The sequence below is a fragment of the Pongo abelii genome, chromosome 11 (assembly GCF_028885655.2).
Source record: "Pongo abelii isolate AG06213 chromosome 11, NHGRI_mPonAbe1-v2.0_pri, whole genome shotgun sequence".
NCBI classification, from domain to species: domain Eukaryota; kingdom Metazoa; phylum Chordata; class Mammalia; order Primates; family Hominidae; genus Pongo; species Pongo abelii.
Window position 1 is genome coordinate 60,903,052 of NC_071996.2, and position 20,629 is coordinate 60,923,680.

At 37.1% G+C, this 20,629-nt stretch overlaps 1 protein-coding gene across 6 annotated transcripts in view; it reads right to left on the reverse strand.

Annotated features, from left to right (window-relative positions):
- CCDC148 (coiled-coil domain containing 148) overlaps positions 1-20,629 on the reverse strand; it is a 330,389-nt gene that overhangs the window by 299,416 nt on the left and 10,344 nt on the right. The gene's annotated exons all lie outside the window — the stretch shown is intronic.

A 20,629-nucleotide genomic window follows, 5' to 3' on the forward strand; every position in this document is an offset into this window, starting at 1 on the left:
CTGCTAGAAAAAGCTTTATATGCAATTATAATCATAACACCATGATGTTAATTCTCTTAGTAAAAATCCAAATAAATATAGAAAAGAACACTGTAAAACTGTGGTAGGAACTATAGTTTAAAGTATTGAAAGTAATTATAACACAAGGAATTTCACAGATAGGTATGAGATTATCCATTAAAGTTTGATCAAAAGTTCAATTAAAACTTGAAGTAGTGGCAGAATAACTGATTTAGTTATATTCTGTTAGTGTTATGTCACAGCCATCACAACACTGAACAAAATATTTTCTATTTGGGCATTCTGAGGAAGCTGTATTACAGTTAACTGCAAATGCCGTGTGAGTTTAGAAAAAGTCATGATAGTAAATATCATTTTAATGTAGTTAGTGAATAAACTTGAGTAGGTAAGCATTTGCATATTCAGATGTAGGAAGGAATAGTGGAAAAGGTAAGTCTTAGATATGTTAATGTTGATCCAAGTGTTCCTGACTCGTGTCATTACAGTAGATTTTCCTGGTTCATTGAAAAGAAATAATTTCATATCTAGGTTTTAGAGGACCTAGGTAAACACAAACTTTGAATTTGGCATTCAGTATAGTTAATTGGATTTAAGGATGTTTGTCTCCAAGTTAACTACTGGGATCGGCACACGTGTCCACATGCAGAGTAATTAACCTTGTGCAACCAATTTAAGTTTTTTATGCTTATGAACCTGCCTTTTAAAAAAATTTGGTGCCTGTAACTTTATTTGTTCCAGTGATATATGCACTTGTTGTGCTATAAAGTTACAATGCTCTTGTCCGTTTTTGCTTCTGTTTTTCTATTACACCTTACACCTAGGATAAGTACCAATGTTGGCTATTGCAAAGGATTCTGGTTATTCTTTCAACATGCAACTTTAGGGACTAGAAGGGAGTTCATTTTGTGTTGTCAGTAGGCACAGTGTCTAGGTAGTGAATCCTGTAAGTTCAAACGTATAATTAAGTGAAAAGTTGACCTTGAGATTGTCCTTTTCTCTGACCAAAAATGAATAAAGGCTTTTGAAATAAATAAAAATAATAAAGAAATAATAATTTGACCTCACAGTGAGAGTTTATCTAAAATTGTCCATACTATAATTTCAATAAAATATAAACCCCATTTTAAAAGGCCATAGTCATTCAGAACAGATGAAATGATAATGCACATTAGGCAACAATTCATAAAGTGTTTAACAAATTTTCATTTATAACTTATTATGTTCATGATTCTATAAAAATAAATGGAAACCACTGAGTAATTCATTCACTTATCCATTCAAAAATATTTATGTAGGGCCTAGTGCTGAGGACATGGATCTTATTTTCACTGGGGGACAAGGTGGCAGTGACATAACCAGTTTTATACAATTATAAACAAAGTGTGTATTTAAAGGGAAAAAAGGGCTTTCTTGAAGAGGTGGCAAAACTGGAATCTATAGATATTATAAATAGGAGTTACCCTGGAGCAGAGTGTGATTTAAAGGTAGGAAAGGATATTTCAAACAGAATTGCATATGCTGAGATACTATGGCAAGAAGGAAAGAGGGGACCAGGTATGGTGGCTCATACCTATAATCCCAACACTTTAGGGGGCTGAGGCAGGAGGATTACTTGAGCTCAGGAGTTCGAGACCAGCCTGGGGAACATGGCGAGACCCCATCTCTAAAAAAATACAAAAATTAGCTGGGTGTCGTAGCACATGCCTATAATCTCAGCTACCTGGGAGGCCTTAGGTAGGAAGACAGCTTGAGCTGAAGAGGTCAAGGCTGCAGTTAGCCATCATCACACCACTGCACTCTAGCCTGGGTGGCAGGGTGAGACTTTATTCAAAAAAAAAAAAAGAAGAAGGAAGTGGGGCATTTTCCAAAAACTGAAAGAAGCCAGTTGGTTGGGGAACACAGTCAAGATCATTGTGGTAGAGAAGAAGCAGGAGAGGCAGACGATGGACAAAACACAGAGAGTCTTTTAGGCTTTATTTAGGATTAGAGTCTTTATCCTAAAATCAATAAGAATCTATGGAGGAGACTTAAGGAAGGGACTGACATGCTCAGATCTGATCTTTGGAAGGTCACTTTAGCCTGGGGTATTGACAGCAGATTTGGGTGGAGGATTAGAGGAGATTTACAGAGGCCACTTAGGAGACTGTTACAGTGGATCAGATGAAAGATGATATGTAGCTTAAACTAATTCAGTGGCAATGATAAGAAGTAAATGGGGTCAAAAGACTTAAGAGGTAAAACTACAGAACTTGCTGATGGAGATAACATACAAGGAGGTAGGGTCAGGGATTGCTGCGGAATAAGGAAAAGGAAACTGTCCAAGATCTGTTCCTCATTTCTTAACAGCACAACTAGATGGGATGGAGGAATAATTTGCTGAAATATGAAACATTGGAAGAGGGCCAGATTTGAAGGCAGGTGTCAGGGAAGGTGAGAAGATAGCAATTTCATTAACTTGACTTTGAGTTGCCTTAGAGATGTCAAAGCAGGCAGGAGGGTTTAGAGCATGTAAGAGAAGGCTAGGCTGGAAATAGAAGTTTGAAACCACAATGAGATACCATCTCACACCAGTTAGAATGGTGATCATTAAAAAGTCAGGAAACAACAGGTGCTGGAGAGGATGTGGAGAAATAGGAACACTTTTACACTGTTGGTGGGACTGTAGTTCAACCATTGTGGAAGACAGTGTGGCAATTCCTCAAGGATCTAGAACTAGAAATACCATCTGGCCCAGGCTTCCCATTACTGAGCATACACCCAAAGGATTATAAATCATTCTACTATAAAGACACATGCACAAGTATGTTTATTGCGGCACTATTCACAATAGCAAAGACTTGGAACCAACCCAAATGTCCACCAATGATAGACTGGATTAAGAAAATGTGGGACATATACACCATGGACTACTATGCAGCCATAAAAAAGGATGAGTTCATGTCCTTTGTAGGGACATGGATGAAGCTGGGAACCATCATTCTCAGCGAACTATCACAAGGATGGGAAACCAAACACCGCATGTTCTCACTCATAGGTGGGAATTGAACAATGAGAACACTTGGACACAGGGTGGGGAACATCACACACCAGGGCCTGTCGTGGGGTGGGGGGAGGGGGGAGGGATAGCATTAGGAGATATACCTAATGTAAATGACGAGTTAATGGGTGCAGCACACCAACATGGCACATGTATACACATGTAACAAACCTGCACATTGTGCACATGTACCCTGAAACTTAAAGTATAATAATAATAAAAAAAGAAGTTTGAAAGTCCTTGGTGATCTTTAATGTCATAGGTAAGATTTCCTAGAAAGAGAATGAATAGATACATAGATAGATAGATAGATAGATAGATACATAGATAGATACATAGATAGATAGGAGTACTTAGAAATAAGCCTCGAGAAATTCCAAGATATAATGCTAAGGTAAAGGATGATGAGCTAAAAAGGAATCTTAAAAGAAATGGCAAGAGAGAAAGGAGAAAAATCAGATTAGTATGATATTCTAGAAACTAGTGGAAGAGAACCTTTCAAGAAAGAAGGAGCCAATAATATCCAATGCATAAGTGCGTACATAAACAAAAATGTAAATTGTTAAAAGGTTTTTCTGAGGGATTAAGGTAGTAATAACAAAATTAAGAATACAAACCAGATATCTGCTTCTGGCTATAATGGTGTATCAAAGACCAGGCTTACCCTTCCACTGTAAACAACTAGAAAACTGGACAAAATATATAAAACCCATGTTTTCACAAATCGGATAACAGGCAAAACATGTCTGTGATCACTGAATAAAATGAAACAAGTTGGGTGGGACTCATGTTTGCCATGGCTTTCTGACTGGAGGTATACTTCAGGCCATACAACAGGGAGAGCATTCTCAGCATTAGTAGTCTTCAGTAATCAGAGATCAGCAGTCAGGGAAGTGAAGGCATCTGGAAGTTGTGAAGCAGAGTTATAAAAAAGAGGGAGCTATGCATAAAATCAGTTTATAAATCTGCATGTGGCTCTTCTTGAGTCTTTGCTGAATACTGAGAGGTGTGTGCGGAGAGGAAAGTAGTACAAATCCCAACAAAAATGGAACAGGAAGATAAAAGGCGAGCAGTTATTCGAGTTCACACAGGGATGAAGATGTTTGACCTCTTACTAGTTAAGGTGGAGAGTCTTTGTGAATCACCCCAATCATTCACAGTAGGGACCTCAAGAGCCTTAGGAGGAAAACTGAAATTTGTTAGAGTAAAGGCAACTCCACACACATTCTACCAAAGCTTAAAAACAAGCCTCAACCTGATCCATAAGTCTTAGCAGCCTGCCAAAACAAGGCCAAAAACTAATTTTTTTAAAAAAGAAAAATCAGGCATTCAACAATATTAACATTTACAACATCCTGTATCCACTCAAAAAGCACTCAAAGCACCAGGAATCAGACAAAAAAGTTGATCAATGAACAAAATAAAAATCCGTAAATAGTGATGGGTACAAATATACAATTAAACAGAAGAAATAAGACCTGGTATTCTATAGATCAGTAGCGTGACTACAGTTAATATTAATTTATTGCACATTTTGAAATAGCTTGGAGAGAATAATTCAAATGTTCATAACATAAAGATAAATATTTAAGGTGATGTATATTCCAATAACCCTGATTTGATTATGTGAATGTATCAAATTATCACATGTACTCTGAAAAATATGTATCTATTATGTATCAATTTTAAAAAGCACAAAAAATACAGTAAATAAAACAGAGAAATGGCAAAAATGATAGAATTAGTATGAAAGAACTTGAAAATAGATCAAATAAGTGTTATAAGTATGCTCCAGGGCTTAAAAGAAAACATGAACATAATAAAAAATGAAAGAGACAAATAAAATTTCTAGAGCTGAAAAAATGTAATATGTAAAATGAAAATGTCATTGGATGGAATTAATAGCAGATTAGATCTGCAGAAGAAAAAAATCAATGAACTTAAAGACACAACAATAGAAATTATCTAAAATGAAACACAGAGAGAAAAAAGACCAAAAAATTAACAGAACCTCAATGATATATCAGATAATACCAAGAATACTAATATACATGTAAGTGGAATGCTAGAAGAAAGGAGAGGGAATGAAGAAAAAAAATTTTTAAAAATAAAAGTCAAAATGTTTTCAAATCTGAAAAAAAAGATAAAATCACAGATTGAAGAATACCAATGAACCACAAACCAAGAATTACAAGCCTTAATAAAACCATTCAAAGGCATTTAATAATCAAATTGTTAAAAAAAAACTGTCATAAAAAATCTTAAAAACCTCTAGTGATGGGGTCGAGAAGGGAGACATTATGTATAGAAAAACACAGAGAAGAATGATCACAGACTTCACAGATAAGAATGATCACTGTACGAAACTATACAAGTCAAAAAAAATGACAGAACATCTGTAAAGTGCTGAAAAAAAGGTTTTTTTTTTTTAAAGAAAAAACCTGTCAATTTATAATCCTACGCACTCCGTGAAAATATCTTTGGAGAATAAAGACAAAACAAAAAATTTCTCAGGAAAACAAAACTGAAGAGATTTTTAGCTGCCCAACAAGGATTATTAAAGAAAGACCTGCACCCTAAGAATTATTAAAGAAAGGCCAAGCACAGTGGCTCATGCCTATAATCCCAGCACTTTAGGTAGGTCAAGGCAGGCAGATCACTTGAGGTCAGGGGTTTCAAACCAGCCTGGCCAACAGGGTGAAACACTTCCTACTAAAAATACAAAAAATTAGCTGAGTGTTATGGTGTGTGCCTGTAATCTCAGCTATTTGTGTGGCTGAGGCACAAGGATAGCTTGAACCTGGGAGGTGGAGGTTGCAGTGAGTCAAGATTGTGCCACTGCACTACAGCCTGGGCAACAGAGCAAGAAAAAAAAATGACACCAGATGGAAAAAATATGTAGCACTGTTTACTGCATATATACATGAAAAATAAATTTTAACAATGGCAAAGTACAGAATAAGAAAAATGAAAATATCGTGTTAAGGGTTTTATATAATGAATAAGCTAATAAAACATAATTTAAGATATACTATAATGAGCTAACCTATAAATTCTAGAAGAACCACTAAAAATTATAATTAATAATATCATAGTACAGATAAAGTAGAATAAAACATAATCAAGAGGGAGCAGAAAAAGGCAAAGAAAATTAAAAAAAAGATGATGAAAATTAAAAAAACCAGCAACATGGTAGGCTTACATCCAACCATAGTTATAAGTATATTAAAGGTAAATAACATAAATACTATAATTAAAAGGCAGAGATTGTCAAACATGATAAAAACAAGACAAACAACATGGTATTTACAAAAAGCCCACTTTAAATACAAACAAAACTATGGGTAAAAATACAAGAATGGCAAAAGATATACCATGAAAATACTAAATATACTATAAACAACTTTATGCCACAAAATTCAACAATGTAGATGAAATGTCCAAATTCCTAAATGACACAAATAACCAAAAATAACTCCAGAAGAACAGAAAATATGAATTCCTTATATCTATTAACTCAATTACATTATTAAAAACTTCCTCAAAGAGAAAATTCCAGATGTACACTATTTGACTGGTAAATTTTATCAATCTTCTGAGGAATAAATAATATCAACCCCATACAAACTCTTTCAGAAATTAAAGGAGAAAAGAACACACCCCAAGTCTTTTTAAAATGTTGGTATTTGCCTGATACCAAAGCCAAAAAAATAAATCACAGGAAAAGAGACCAGGCACAATGGCTCAAGCCTGTAATCCCAGCACTTTGGGAGGCCAAGGTGGGCAGATCACCTGAGGTTAGGAGTTCAGCACCAGCCTGGTCAACATGGTGAACATGTGTATGATGTGATGCCTCAAATCATACACAAAAATTAACATAGGTAAAATTATAGGTTGGGTGCAATGGTTCACACCTGTAATCCCAACATTTTGAGAGGCCAAGATGGGTGGATTGCTTCAGCTCAGGAGTATGAGACCAGCATGAAAAACATGGCAAAACCTCATCTCTACAAAAAAATATATATATACATATATATATATGTATATATATTGGGTGTCATGGCCCACACCTGTAGGTGTGTATGTATATATATATATAAAACAAAAGCACAAATAAAAGAAAAACTTAATACAGTGGACTTTATCAAAATTAAAACTTTTGTCATAAAGACACTGTTCAGAAACTCAAGTTGCAAACAAAATACTAGGAGAAAATATCTATGGTACATATATCTGACAAAGCACTTGTAACAAAATATGTAATTAATTTTTAAAATCTCAATAGTAAGACAAAACAACCTAATTTTAGAAAGGGTAGGTCTGCGGAGGGAGGTTCCAAGATGGCCGAACAGGAACAGCTCCAGTCTACAACTCCCAGAGTAAGCGACGCAGAATGTGGGTGATTTCTGCATTTCCAACTGAGGTACCAGATTCATCTCACTGGGGCTTGTTGGACAATGGATGCAGCACACCGAGTGTGAGCTGAAGCATGGTGGGGCATCGCCTCACCCAGGAAGTGCAAGGGGTGGGGGACTTCTCTTTCCTAGCCAAAGGAAGCCATGACAGATGGTACCTGGAAAATCAGGACACTCCCATCCTAATACTGCGCTTTTCCAATGGTCTTAGCAAACAGCATACCAGAAGATTATATCCTGTGCCTGGCTCTGAGGGTCCCACGCCCACGGAGCCTCACTCACTTCTAGCAGAGCAATCTGAGATCGAACTGCAAGGCGGCAGCAAGGCTGGGGGAGGGGCGTCCGTCACTGCTGAGGCTTGAGTAGGTAAACAAAACGGCTGGAAAGCTCCAATTGGGTAGAGCCCACCGGAGATCAAGGAGGCCTGCCTGCCTGCCTCTGTAGAGTCCACCTCTGGGGGCACAGCATATCTGAACAAAAGGCAGCAGAAACTTCTACAGACTTAAACGTCCCTGTCTGACAGCTTTGAATAGAGTAGTGGTTCTCCCAGCACGCAGCTTGAGATCTGAGAACAGACAGACTGCCTCTTCAAGTGGGTCCCTGACCCCTGAGTAGCCTAACTGGGAGGTACCTCCCAGTAGGGGCCATATGACACCTGAAACAGCCAGGTGCCCCTCTGAGACAAAGTGTCCAGAGGAAGGATCAGGCAGCAACATTTGCCATTCTGCAATATATGCTGTTCTGCAGCCTCCACTGGTGATACCCAGGCAAACAGCGTCTGGAGTGGACCTCCAGCAAACTCCAAAAGACCTGCAGCTGAGGGTCCTGACTGTTAGAAAGGAAAACTAACAAACAGAAAGGACATCCACACCAAAACACCAACTGTATGTCACCATCATAAAAGAACAAAGGTAGATAAAACCACAAAATGGGGAGAAACCAGAGCAGAAAAGCTGAAAATATTAAAAATCAGAGCGCCTCTTCTCCTCCAAAGGAATGCAGCTCCTCACCAGCAACAGAACAAAGCTGGATGGAGAATGAATTTGACGAGTTCAGAGAAGAAGGAATCAGACGATCAGTAATAACAAACTTCTCTGAGCTAAAGGAGGATGGTTGAACCCATTGCAAAGAACTTAAAAACCTTGAAAAAAGATTAGACGAATGGCTAACTAGAATAAATAGTGCAGAGAGGACCTTAAATGACCTGATGGAGCTGAAAACCATGGCACGAGAACTACGTGACTCATGCACAAGCTTTGGTAGCCAATGTGATCAAGTGGAAGAAAGGGTGTCAGTGATCGAAGATCAAAAGAATGAAATGAAGCAAGAGGAGAAGTTTAGACACAAAAGAGTAAAAAGAAACAAACAAAGCCTCCAGGAAATATGGGACTATGTGAAAAGACCAAATCTACGTCTGATTGGTGTACCTGAAAGTCATGGGGAGAATGGAACCAAGTTGGAAAACACTCTGCAGGATATTATCCAGGAGAACTTCCCCAATCTAGCAAGGCAGGCCAACACTGAAATTCAGGAAATACAGAGAACACCACAAAGATACTCCGCGAGAAGAGCAACTCCAAGACACATAATTGTCAGATTCACCAAGGTGGAAATGAAGGAAAAAATGCTAAAGACAGCCAGAGAGAAAGGTCAGGTTACCCACAAAGGGAAGCCCATCAGACTAACAGCAGATCTCTCGGCAGGAACTCTACAAGCCAGAAGACAGTGGGGGCCAATATCCAACACTCTTAAAGAAAAGAATTTTCAACTCAGAATTTCATATCCAGCCAAACTATCTTCATAAGTGAAGGAGAAATAAAATCCTTTACAGACAAGCAAATGCTGAGAGATTTTGTCACCACCAGGCCTGCCTTACAAGAGCTCCTGAAGGAAGCAATAAACATGGAAAGCAACAACTGGTACTGGCCACTGCAAAAACATGCCAAACTGTAAAGACCATCAATGCTAGGAAGAAACTGCATCAACTAACGAGCAAAATAACCAGCTAACATCATAATGACAGGATCAAATTCACACAAACAATATTAAACTTAAATGTAAACAGGCTAAATGCTCCAATTAAAAGACACAGACTGGCAAATTGGATAAAGAGTCAAGACCCATCAGTGTGCCGTATTCAGGAAACCCATCTCACGTGCAGAGACACACATAGGCTCAAAATAAAGGGATGGAGGAAGATCTACCAAGAAAATAGAAAACAAAAAAAAGCAGGGGTTACAATCCTAGTCTCTGATAAAACAGACTTTGAACCAACAAAGATCAAAAGAGACAAAGAAGGCCATTACATAATGGTAAAGGGATCAATTCAACAAGAAGAGCTAACTATCCTAAATATATATGCACCCAATACAGGAGCACTCGGATTCATAAAGCAAGTCCTTAGAGACCTACAAAGAGACTTAGATTCCCACAAAATAATAATGGGAGACTTTAACACCCCACTGTCAACATTAGACAGATCAACGAGACAGAAAGTTAACAAAGATATCCAGGAATTGAACTCAGCTCTGCACCAAGCAGACATAATGGACATCTACAGAACTCTCTACCCCAAATCAACAGAATATACATTCTTTTCAGCACCACATCACACTTATTCCAAAATTGACCACATAGTTGGAAGTAAAGCACTCCTCAGCAAATGTAAAAGAAAAGAAATTATAACAAACTGTCTCTCAGACCACAGTGCAATCAAACTAGAACTGAGGATTAAGAAACTCACTCAAAACCACTCAACTACATGGAAACTGAACAACCTGCTCCTGAATGACTACTGGGTACATAACGAAATGAAGGCAGAAATAAAGATGTTCTTTGAAAACAATGAGAACAAAGACAACATACCAGAATCTCTGGGACACATTCAAAGCAGTGTGTAGAGGGAAATTCATAGCACTAAATGCCCACAAGAGAAAGCAGGAAAGATCTAAAATTGCCACCCTAACATCACAATTAAAAGAACTAGAGAAGCAAGAGCAAACACATTCAAAAGCTAGCAGAAGGCAAGAAATAACTAAAATCAGAGCAGAACGGAAGGAAATAGAGACATAAAAAATCCTTCAAAAAAATCAATGAATCCAGGAGCTGGTTTGTTGAAAAGATCAACAAAATTGATAGACCGCTAGCAAGACTAATAAAGAAGAAAAGAGAGAAGAATCAAATAGACGCAATAAAAAACGATAAAGGGGATATCACCACTGATCCCACAGAAATACAAACTACCATCAGAGAATACTACAAACACCTCTATGCAAATAAACTAGAAAATCTAGAAGAAATGGATAAATTCCTTGACACATACACCCTGCCAAGACTAAACCAGGAAGAAGCTGAATCTCTGAATAAACCAATAACAGGCTCTGAAATTGAGGCAATAATTAATAGCTTACCAACCAAAAAAAGTCCAGGACCAGATGGATTCACAGCCAAATTCTACCAGAGGTACAAGGAGGAGCCGGTACCATTCCTTCTGAAACTATTCCAAATAATAGAAAAAGAGGGAATCCTCCCTAACTCATTTTATGAGGCCAGCATCATCCTGATACCAAAGCCTGGCAGAGACACAACCAAAAAAGAGAATTTTAGACCAATATCCCCGATGAACATTGATGTAAAAATCCTCAATAAAATACTGGCAAACCGAATCCAGCAGCACATCAAAAACCTTATCCACCATGATCAATTGGGCTTCATCCCTGGGATGCCAGGCTGGATCAACATATGCAAATCAATAAATGTAATCCATCATATAAACAGAACTAAAGACAAATCCACATGATTATCTCAGTAGATGCAGAAAAGGCCTTTGACAAAATTCAACAGCGCTTCATGCTGAAAACTCTTAATCAATTAGGTATTAATGGGACATATCTCAAAATAATAAGAGCTATCTATGACAAACCCACAGCCAATATCATACTGAATGGGCAAAAACTGGAAGCATTCCCTATGAAAACTGGCACAGGACAGGGATGCCCTCTCTCACCCCTCCTATTCAACATACTGTTGGAAGTTCTGACCAGGGCAATCAGGCAGGAGAAGGAAATAAATGGTATTCAATTAGGAAAAGAGGAAGTCAAATTGTCTGTGTTTGCAGATGACATGATTGTATATCTAGAAAACTCCATCATCTCAGCCCAAAATCTCCTTAGCTGATAAGCAACTTCAGCAAAGTCTCAGGATACAAAATCAATGTGCAAAAACACAAGCATTCTTATATACCAATAACAGACAGAGAGCCAAATCATGAGTGAACTCCCATTCACAACTGCTTCAAAGAGAATAAAATACCTAGGAATCCAACTTACAAGGGATGTGAAGGACCTCTTCAAGGAGAACTACAAACCACTGCTCAATGAAATAAAAGAGGATACAAACAAATGGAAGAACATTCCATGCTCATGGGTAGGAAGAATCAATATCGTGAAAATGGCCATATTGCCCAAGGTAATTTATAGATTCAATGCCATCCCCATCAAGCTACTGATGACTTTCTTCACAGAATCGGAAAAAACTACTTTAAAGTTCGTGTGGAACCAAAAAAGAGCCCGTGTTGCCGAGACAATCCTAAGCCAAAAGGACAAAGCTAGAGGCATCATGCTACCTGACTTCAACCTATACTACAAGGCCTCAGTAACCAAAACAGCATGGTACTGGCACCAAAACAGAGATATAGACCAATGGAACAGAACAGAGCCCTCAGAAATAATGCCGCATATCTACAACCATCTGATCTTTGACAAACATGACAAAAACAAGAAACGGGGAAAGGATTCCCTATTTAATAAATGGTGCTGGGAAAACTGGCTAGCCATATGTAGAAAGCTGAAACTGGATCCCTTCCTTACACCTTATACAAAAATTAATTCAAGATGGATTAAAGACTTGAATGTTAGACCTAAAACCATAAAAACCCTAGAAGAAAACCTAGGCAATACCATTCAGGACATAGGCATGGGCAAGGACTTTATGTCCAAAACACCAAAAGCAATGGCAACACAAGCCCAAATTGACAAATGGGATCTAATTAAAATAAAGAGCTTCTGCACAGCAAAAGAAACTACCATCAGAGTGAACAGGCAACCTACAGAATGGGAGAAAATTTTTGCAATCTACTCGTCTGACAAAGGGCTAATATCCAGAATCTACAATGAACTCAAACAAATTTACAAGAAAAAAACAAACAACCCCATCAAAAAGTGGGCAAAGGACATGAACAGACACTTCTCAAAAGAAGACATTTATGCAGCCAATAGACACATGAAAAAATGCTCATCATCACTGGCCATCAGAGAAATGCAAATCAAAAGCACAATGAGATACCATCTCACACCAGTTAGAATGGCAATCATTAAAAAGTCAGGAAACAACAGGTGCTGGAGAGGATGTGGAGAAATAGGAACACTTTGACACTGTTGGTGGGACTGTAAACTAGTTCAACCCTTGTGGAAGTCAGTGTGGCGATTCCTCAGGGATCTAGAACTAGAAATATCATTTGACCCAGCCATCCCATTACTGGGTATATACCCAAAGGATTATAAATCATGCTGCTATAAAGATACATGCACACGTATGTTTATTGTGGCACTATTCACAATAGCAAAGACTTGGAACCAACCCAAATGTCCACCAATGATAGACTGGATTAAGAAAATATGGGACATATACACCATGGAATACTATGCAGCCATAAAAAAGGATGAGTTCATGTCCTTTGTAGGGACATGGATGAAGCTGGAAACCATCATTCTCAGCAAACTATCGCAGGGACAGGAAACCAAACACCGCATGTTCTCACTCATAGGTGGGAATTGAACAATGAGAACACCTGGACACAGGGTGGGGAACATCACACACCGAGGCCTGTCATGGGTTGCGGGCAGCGGGGAGGGATAGCATTAGGAGATATACCTAATGTAAATGATGAGTTAATGGGTTCAGCATACCAACGTGGAACATGTATACATATGTAACAAACCTGTACGTTGTGCACATGTACCCTAGAAGTTAAAGTATAAAAAGAAAAAAAAAAGCTGTCTGGATAGTTACATGACATTAGCCATGTATATATGCCGGCAACATGATATCCAAAAAGGAAAGGGTAGACTGTTTGAACATATGCTTCACAATAGAAGATATAGTAATGCTCAATAAGCATATTTAAAAATGTTCAACATCCTTAGTCATCAGGAAAATGCAAATTTAAACTACAATAAGATGCCACTACACACACATTACAGCGGATAACATTTATTATTATTACTTTTTTATACAAGGTATTTCTCTGTTGTGCAGGCTGGAGTGCAGTGGTGCAATTATGGCTCACTGTAGCCTCCACCTCCTGGGATGAAGCATCTTCCTACCTTACCTCCTGAGTAGCTAGGACTACAGGCATGTGCCATCCCACCCAGCTATTTTTTTTATTACTATTACTTTTAGTAGAGATGAGGTCTCCCTATGTTGCCCTGGCTGGTCTTGAACACCTGGGCTCAAGAGATCTTCCTGCCTCAGCCTCCAAAAGTGCTGAGATTATAGGTGTGAGGCACAGCACCCAGCCTAAAATTTAAATGTTGATAATATCAAGTGTTGACAAGAATGTGTAATAACTGAAACGTTATAGATTGCTGTCAGGAGTGTCAAATGGTATAGCCATTTTGGAAAACTGTTTGGCAGTTTCTTAACTGTTAAATAGTTAAACATAAACTTATTCTGGGACCCAGCAATATCAAGCGAAACAATGTACACCTCCACAAAAAACTGTACATAAATATACATACATTACTCATAATAACCAAAAACTGAAACAACTCAAATGCCCATCAATAGGTAGATGAATAAAGAAATAAATACATGCACAATAGTCCCCCGTTATTCTCAGGAGATGCATTCAAGACCCCCAGTGGATACCTGAAACCTCAAATAGTACCATACTCTATATATGCTGTTTTTTCTTATACTTATGTACCTATGATAAAGTTTAATTTACAAATTAGGCACAGTAAAAGATTAACAAAATATCCAATAATAAAAGAGAATGTTTATAGCAACATACTGTAATAAAATCATGTAAATGTGGTCTCTCTTTCAAAATATCTTAATTTTTTGGCAGGTAACTGAAACTACAGAAAGTAAAACCACGAATAAGTGGGAGACTACTGTAATGGAATACTACTCAGCAATAAAAAGGAATGAACTAATGTTGAACAAACTGAATGACTACTAGTATACTCCAGGCTGTTCATGTATTTTTGTCTGATAGCTGTTCAATAGCCTATTAAAAAGAAAATGAGCCAGGCATAGTGGTGCACACCTGTAAGTAGCAGCTACTTGGGAGGCTGAGTCAGGAGCATTGCTTGACAGGCGTTCAAGGCTATAGTATACACTGATCACACCTGTAAATAGCCACTGCACTCCAGCCTGGGTGACAGAGTGAGACCCTGTCTCTTAAAAAAAGAAAAAAGAAAGAAAAAGTACCATACTTGACAATGACAATTACCCCCTATACAGGCTATATAAACAAATAGACCAGCAATTCCAGGGAAAGATAGCTTGAAAGAGAATCTGCACTACTATTATAATACTGGGGTGAGTGGATCACGCTACAGTCCCAGGTTTGGACAAACTAGAGAGATTTCAACATCTCTTCTTCTAAGTCTTTGGAAAAACGGAATTTTTATTTCTAGGGCTGCCAATTCACCAAAATGCACTAAGAAACCCTAAATGAAAAATATGCAAGATACAAAATCAAGATATCTTCTGAATGAATTGTATTTAAAATAATATTTTCTAACTAAATATCACACCAAAAATTTTAAAGTAAATCAGAAATATCTAATTAAAAGTTTACAAAATAAGTACAGAATGTAGTTGCCTTATACATACAGAAAGGTCTACTGATTTCTGACATGACCATGCAGTATGTGATTGTTTTCCTCTTAGTAATATATTTGAAATAAAAAATATGCTGAAGATGTTTTATTAAAAGGCCAAATTCTTTGCTATGTGACATCCTATGGCTCAGGAATTTTAATTCTTTCTTCTGTTGACATATTCTTTTTGAGCTTCAAACACAGTATTTATGATCTGAAAAAGTACATGTACTTATTAGCCTTTTGTCAATATTGTTTAGTATTATTTTACTTCCACCTTAGAAGAGAGGAAAAGTGAAATACTCATTGATTTATCCAGATTTAATATTAATATCTTCCATGTTCATCAAGAATGTGTAATATTATTGTTTTCTAAGTACCATTGAATTTTAACTTTTTACCAGCAAAAATCTTTTTATGTGCCTTCTTTTCATATGACATATTTGTTATGCTCACTCTACCAAAGATTTGGCATAATGGTACTTCTTAATCAAAATGGATAAATACCCTCTTATTTAAAAAACCTACATACTTCAATATTGAGGTGGAAAAATACGTTTTACACCCAAACTAGAATCTTGTTATTAGATTTGGCTGCCTTTTTCTTATAAAAAGACCTGCTGTATTTAAAAAATTTGCTTTGATAGAGAATAGAAAAAGAGCTCTGTTATAATAAACAAAGGCTTTTTAAAGGTGGTATTGAAAATAAATAATTGGCTTTTGTTCATTAGAGGCTAAATCTATTTTGTGGTTTGAAAGAGCTAAGAACAGATTGCTTCCCTCAGATTCTTAGCAAAGAAATGTTTTTGTCAATTAATATTCTTTGCTAAGAACAGTTTTTCCAGTGCTGTTTTTCAACTGGAATAATATTATAAATAGGCCTGTCCAAAGGACAATTCTTGGGCTTTTTTCTAAGATCTTAAGGTCTTAGAGCATAATAATTATGGCATGCCAGTTCAGAAGCATGGTAGAAAACAAAAAAAATCATGTTTCAAACAGGAAATGTACTGGGAGAAAAAGTTGCCATAGGTAGCCATTCTTTCAAATTAGATGAAAGGAACATCACCCACAAATTATGCCAGTCTTCCTCTTCTCATCAGGGTTTTGCCCAACATTTACATCCCAGGATGACAGCAGGAAAAGAGGAGGAAGCAAGGAATTGAGTGCCATTGCAAAAGGTCCAGAACTATAAGAACACAGCATTCCACTCATCCAGTGTTGTTCCCCTACTTCAGCTTTATCCTCTCTTCCAGCCTACGCTGAAGTCACTACCACTTTATGAGAGTCAATAGCAATTACTATGTGCCAGACACTATTCTAAGAGTCTTAGCTCTTTTAACTCATTAAATACTCACAACAATGTTTGAGTAACACTGTTCTTCCCATTTTGCAGATGGAGAAACTGTGGTTCGAGATCATCCAGCTGCTGAGTGGAGAGACCAGATGCAAACCCAGGCAGTCTGACTCCAACGCCCGCAAAGGTTTCCATTCTACTCTCTCTCAGTAAAGGGAGATGACTACAGGTAGTGGCTCCTCAACAGGCATAAAAGAAGATCAGTCATAGTTTGTTTTGTTTGTTTGTTTGTTTGTTTAATAAACAGCTGCTCCCTTGTTAAGGTAGGGGTAAGGTCCTAGAGTTAGGGACAGGAAGGCAAGATATAAGTAGGAGTAAAGGGGAAAGGCATATCTTGAACAACAAAAAAAAAGAGTCACCCAGGCACAGTGGCTTACACCTGTAATCTCAGCACTTTGGGAGTCGGGGTGGAAGGATCTCTTGGGAGTCCAGGGTGGGAGGATTCTGGCCAGAAGTTTGATACCAACCTGGGCAATATAGTGAGACCTCATCTCTACAAATAACAATAATGATAACAAAAATGATCAAGTGTAGTGGCCTGTGCCTGTAGTCCCAGCTACTTAGGAGGCTGAGATGGCAGGATCATTTGAGCCTGGGAGACCAAGGCTGCAGTCAGCCATGATGGTGCCACTGCACTCCAGCCTGGGTGACAGAGCAAGTCTGTCTCAAAAAAAAAAAAAGAAAAGAAAAAAAAAGAAAAGGAAAAAAAGTGAAGGCAGGAGAAAAGTCTATTCAAACATAGCTTCTGGAAAACTGAAAACAAACAAGGGGATGAAAATAGACTTAAGGGCTATAGCAATGTGATAAACATTTTTGGGAAATTTCTTTCAAAATAAAAAAATCAAAATATAGACTGAGATCATGTAGTATTTCATTTTATATGGAAATTAACCTAGGCCCAGGAAATGTTTCTGCCCAACTGAGTCATTTTACAGATCAGTAAACACAGGGCCATAGAGATGGAATGCACTGCCCAAGACTTGAGGAAGCAGGCAGGACAGGCAAGGCTACAAGCCAGCCACACCTCCTGACTTTGAGCTCAGTGCTCTTCCACCAACTATATTAAACACAATTTATCAGCTTCTAAAATACAGAAGCCATAGTCAATAGGTTGCAATTCAATTTTAAGAACATAAAAAATAATTACAGTGTATACATATCGAAGGTTAAATACAAAATACGTCAGGCTATCACCTTCTCAATAGCCAAATAATATTTTAGAGTAATAGTCAGATAAAGTAGTCATTTTTAAATATGAGGAGGAGAATTCTTGGCATAACTGCACATTTTTTTCTTCTAATATTTTATCCATATAACATTTTCAAAATTTACATTATTCTAGACTTGGAAAATTTAGTTACATGCATACACACACATATATATATACAGCAAACATGGTGAAATGACTGAATCTTATTAATTTCTTCTTCTCTATAAGGGAAATCAAAAGGTTGAATAGAAAGGGATTTAAGCTGAGAGTTATTAGGCCAGTATTAATACTGATTTATAATCTCTAAGATTCCTTTAGCCCTAAAATTCTATAATTTTAGAAAGCTCATAATTGAAAAAAACATTGGATTAAAATATTAAATTTAAGTATTTGACTAATGAGATTATGACATACCAACTAAAGAAAATTATTTAGTGGTTTCAAAAAAGGGAGAAAAGGCTGGGTGCAGTGGCTCATGCCTGTAATCCCAGCTCTTTGGGAGGCTGAGGTAGGAGGATTGCTTGAGCCCAGGAGCTCAAGACCAGCCTGAGCAACATGGGGAGACCTCATCTCTATAAAAAATAAACAAAATTGGCCAGGCATGGTGGCACATGCCTGTGGTCCCAGCCACTCAGGAGGGCTGAGGCAGGAGATCACTTGAGCTGGGGAGGTTTAGACCACAGGGAGCTGAGATCTTGCCACTGCACTCCAGCCTGGGTGACAGAGCGAGACCCTGTCTTGGAAAAAAAAAAAAAAAAAAAAAGATTTACAAGAAGTTGATAAAATGCTGGTGATTATGTTATCTATGGGATTACAAATTATGTTAGTAATAAAGAAATTTTTACTAATCTTAACAAATAGAAAGAAGCGGGGAAACAAAAAATGTAAAGTAGAAATAAGGAGTTGTTTCCTGATATAAACTCTTAGATACCAAAGCCCTCCATGTTTATGCACACTAGCATAGGAACACTAGCATACTTATACAAAAAGTTCAGAAGCTTATATAGTTCACACTTTTTTTAAGTTTAAAGGTTAATAATGTTTGTGAGAAATGGAGAAGTACATTAAATCTCATTTTCACAGATGTGGGAAAGAGACAATAAAAAAAAAGTGACTTTTCCAAGGCCCAACAGTAAAGGATCATTAAATGCATATGATTTTAAAAATCAAGTTTTCAATTGACCATAAAAATGAATTAATTCTGTGTGGGCAGATATTTTTCTTTTATCAAATTCTCTACATTGTAGGAATTTCCTTGTCTTTTTTCCTACTGTGTTTTTCTTATTTATGTCCTACTTTTACATCATTTAGAAGTGTCCAAAGGCTACTCCTCTCAATACCACTGGAGATTTCATTGACCTTTCTCAGCTTGAATCACAATAATGATCACTGTCTCTGATAATCAGTGTGTCTGAGATTCAAATTTATTGGAGCTAAATGATTTAAGTGATCTTTAAGACAAAGAAAAAAGCAAAAGAACAAGATTAAAATATAGTCTTTCAAAGACTTACTTCTAGTAATTGGGGCAGACAGAAGAGAAAAAACTAAAACGACAACAAAATAAACAAATGGCAGAGAAAGAATAAACATTTTATCTAAAGATATTCTACTAAAACGTTGAGGTCTCATTCACACATCTCTGTAACTAACACTTTTGAGGATATATTTCCAAATGTATTTATTTTAAATTCTTTAAGTGTAATCTTGTTCTAAATTATGTATATTATAAAATACAAATATAGAAAATCTATAAGTACAAGAAAAAAGATATATAGTATGGACATATGTAGTATAGACAATTTGAATAAATGTTAGTGACAATTATGTGATGGACTATGCTTCGCTACTTGAAAATCTTGGTTTAATGGTTGGTCATAGAAGAATTCAAACTCTAAGGACAGTTCACCCCCATACTTGGCTTTAATGAATATAGTCATTAAAATAGACACTGGAAAAAATACGGAAGAAGTACAAAATAGGCTTTATGTAATCAATTATGATACTCAAATTTCAATTCCAGGGCTGGGGGCTATGGCTTACACCTGTAATCCCAACACTTTGGGAGGCCAAAACGGGAGGATCATTTGAGGCCAGGGGTTTAAGACCAGCCTGGGCAACACAGTGAGACCCCATCTCTACAAAAACACTACAATGTAAAAATTAGCCAGGCATGGTGGCACACGCCTGTAGTCCCAGCTGCTCAGGAGGCTGAGGCAGGATTGCTTGACCCCAGGAGTTTGAGGCTGCAGTGAACTATGGTCACACCACAGCACTCCAGCTATCTGACAGGGCAAGACCTTGTCTCAAAAAAAAAAAAAAAAAAAAAAAAACCAATTCCATCCACCAATTATGCAAAGATTGTAATTTAGTCTTTTTCTCTAGTAAATTTCTGGCTTCTCTGAGGTCAACTAGTTTTCCTCACAAAGTTTTTTTTAAATGTTTAACAGCTGGGTTCTGAGCCACTGAAATGCCATTAGGAATATTTTTAATCATGTTAGAAAATGTTTTCAAATTTATTAAGTGTTCATATAAGGGAGTTTTAAGATGTGTTTATGCCATTATTTTTAAAGTTTTTTATTTATAATAGCTTTATTGGGGTCTAATTTACAATTCATAAAATATACCCATTAGAACTGTATTATTTTTAATAAATGTATTGTTGTGGAACCATTACCACTATCCATTTTTAGGACATTAACATCA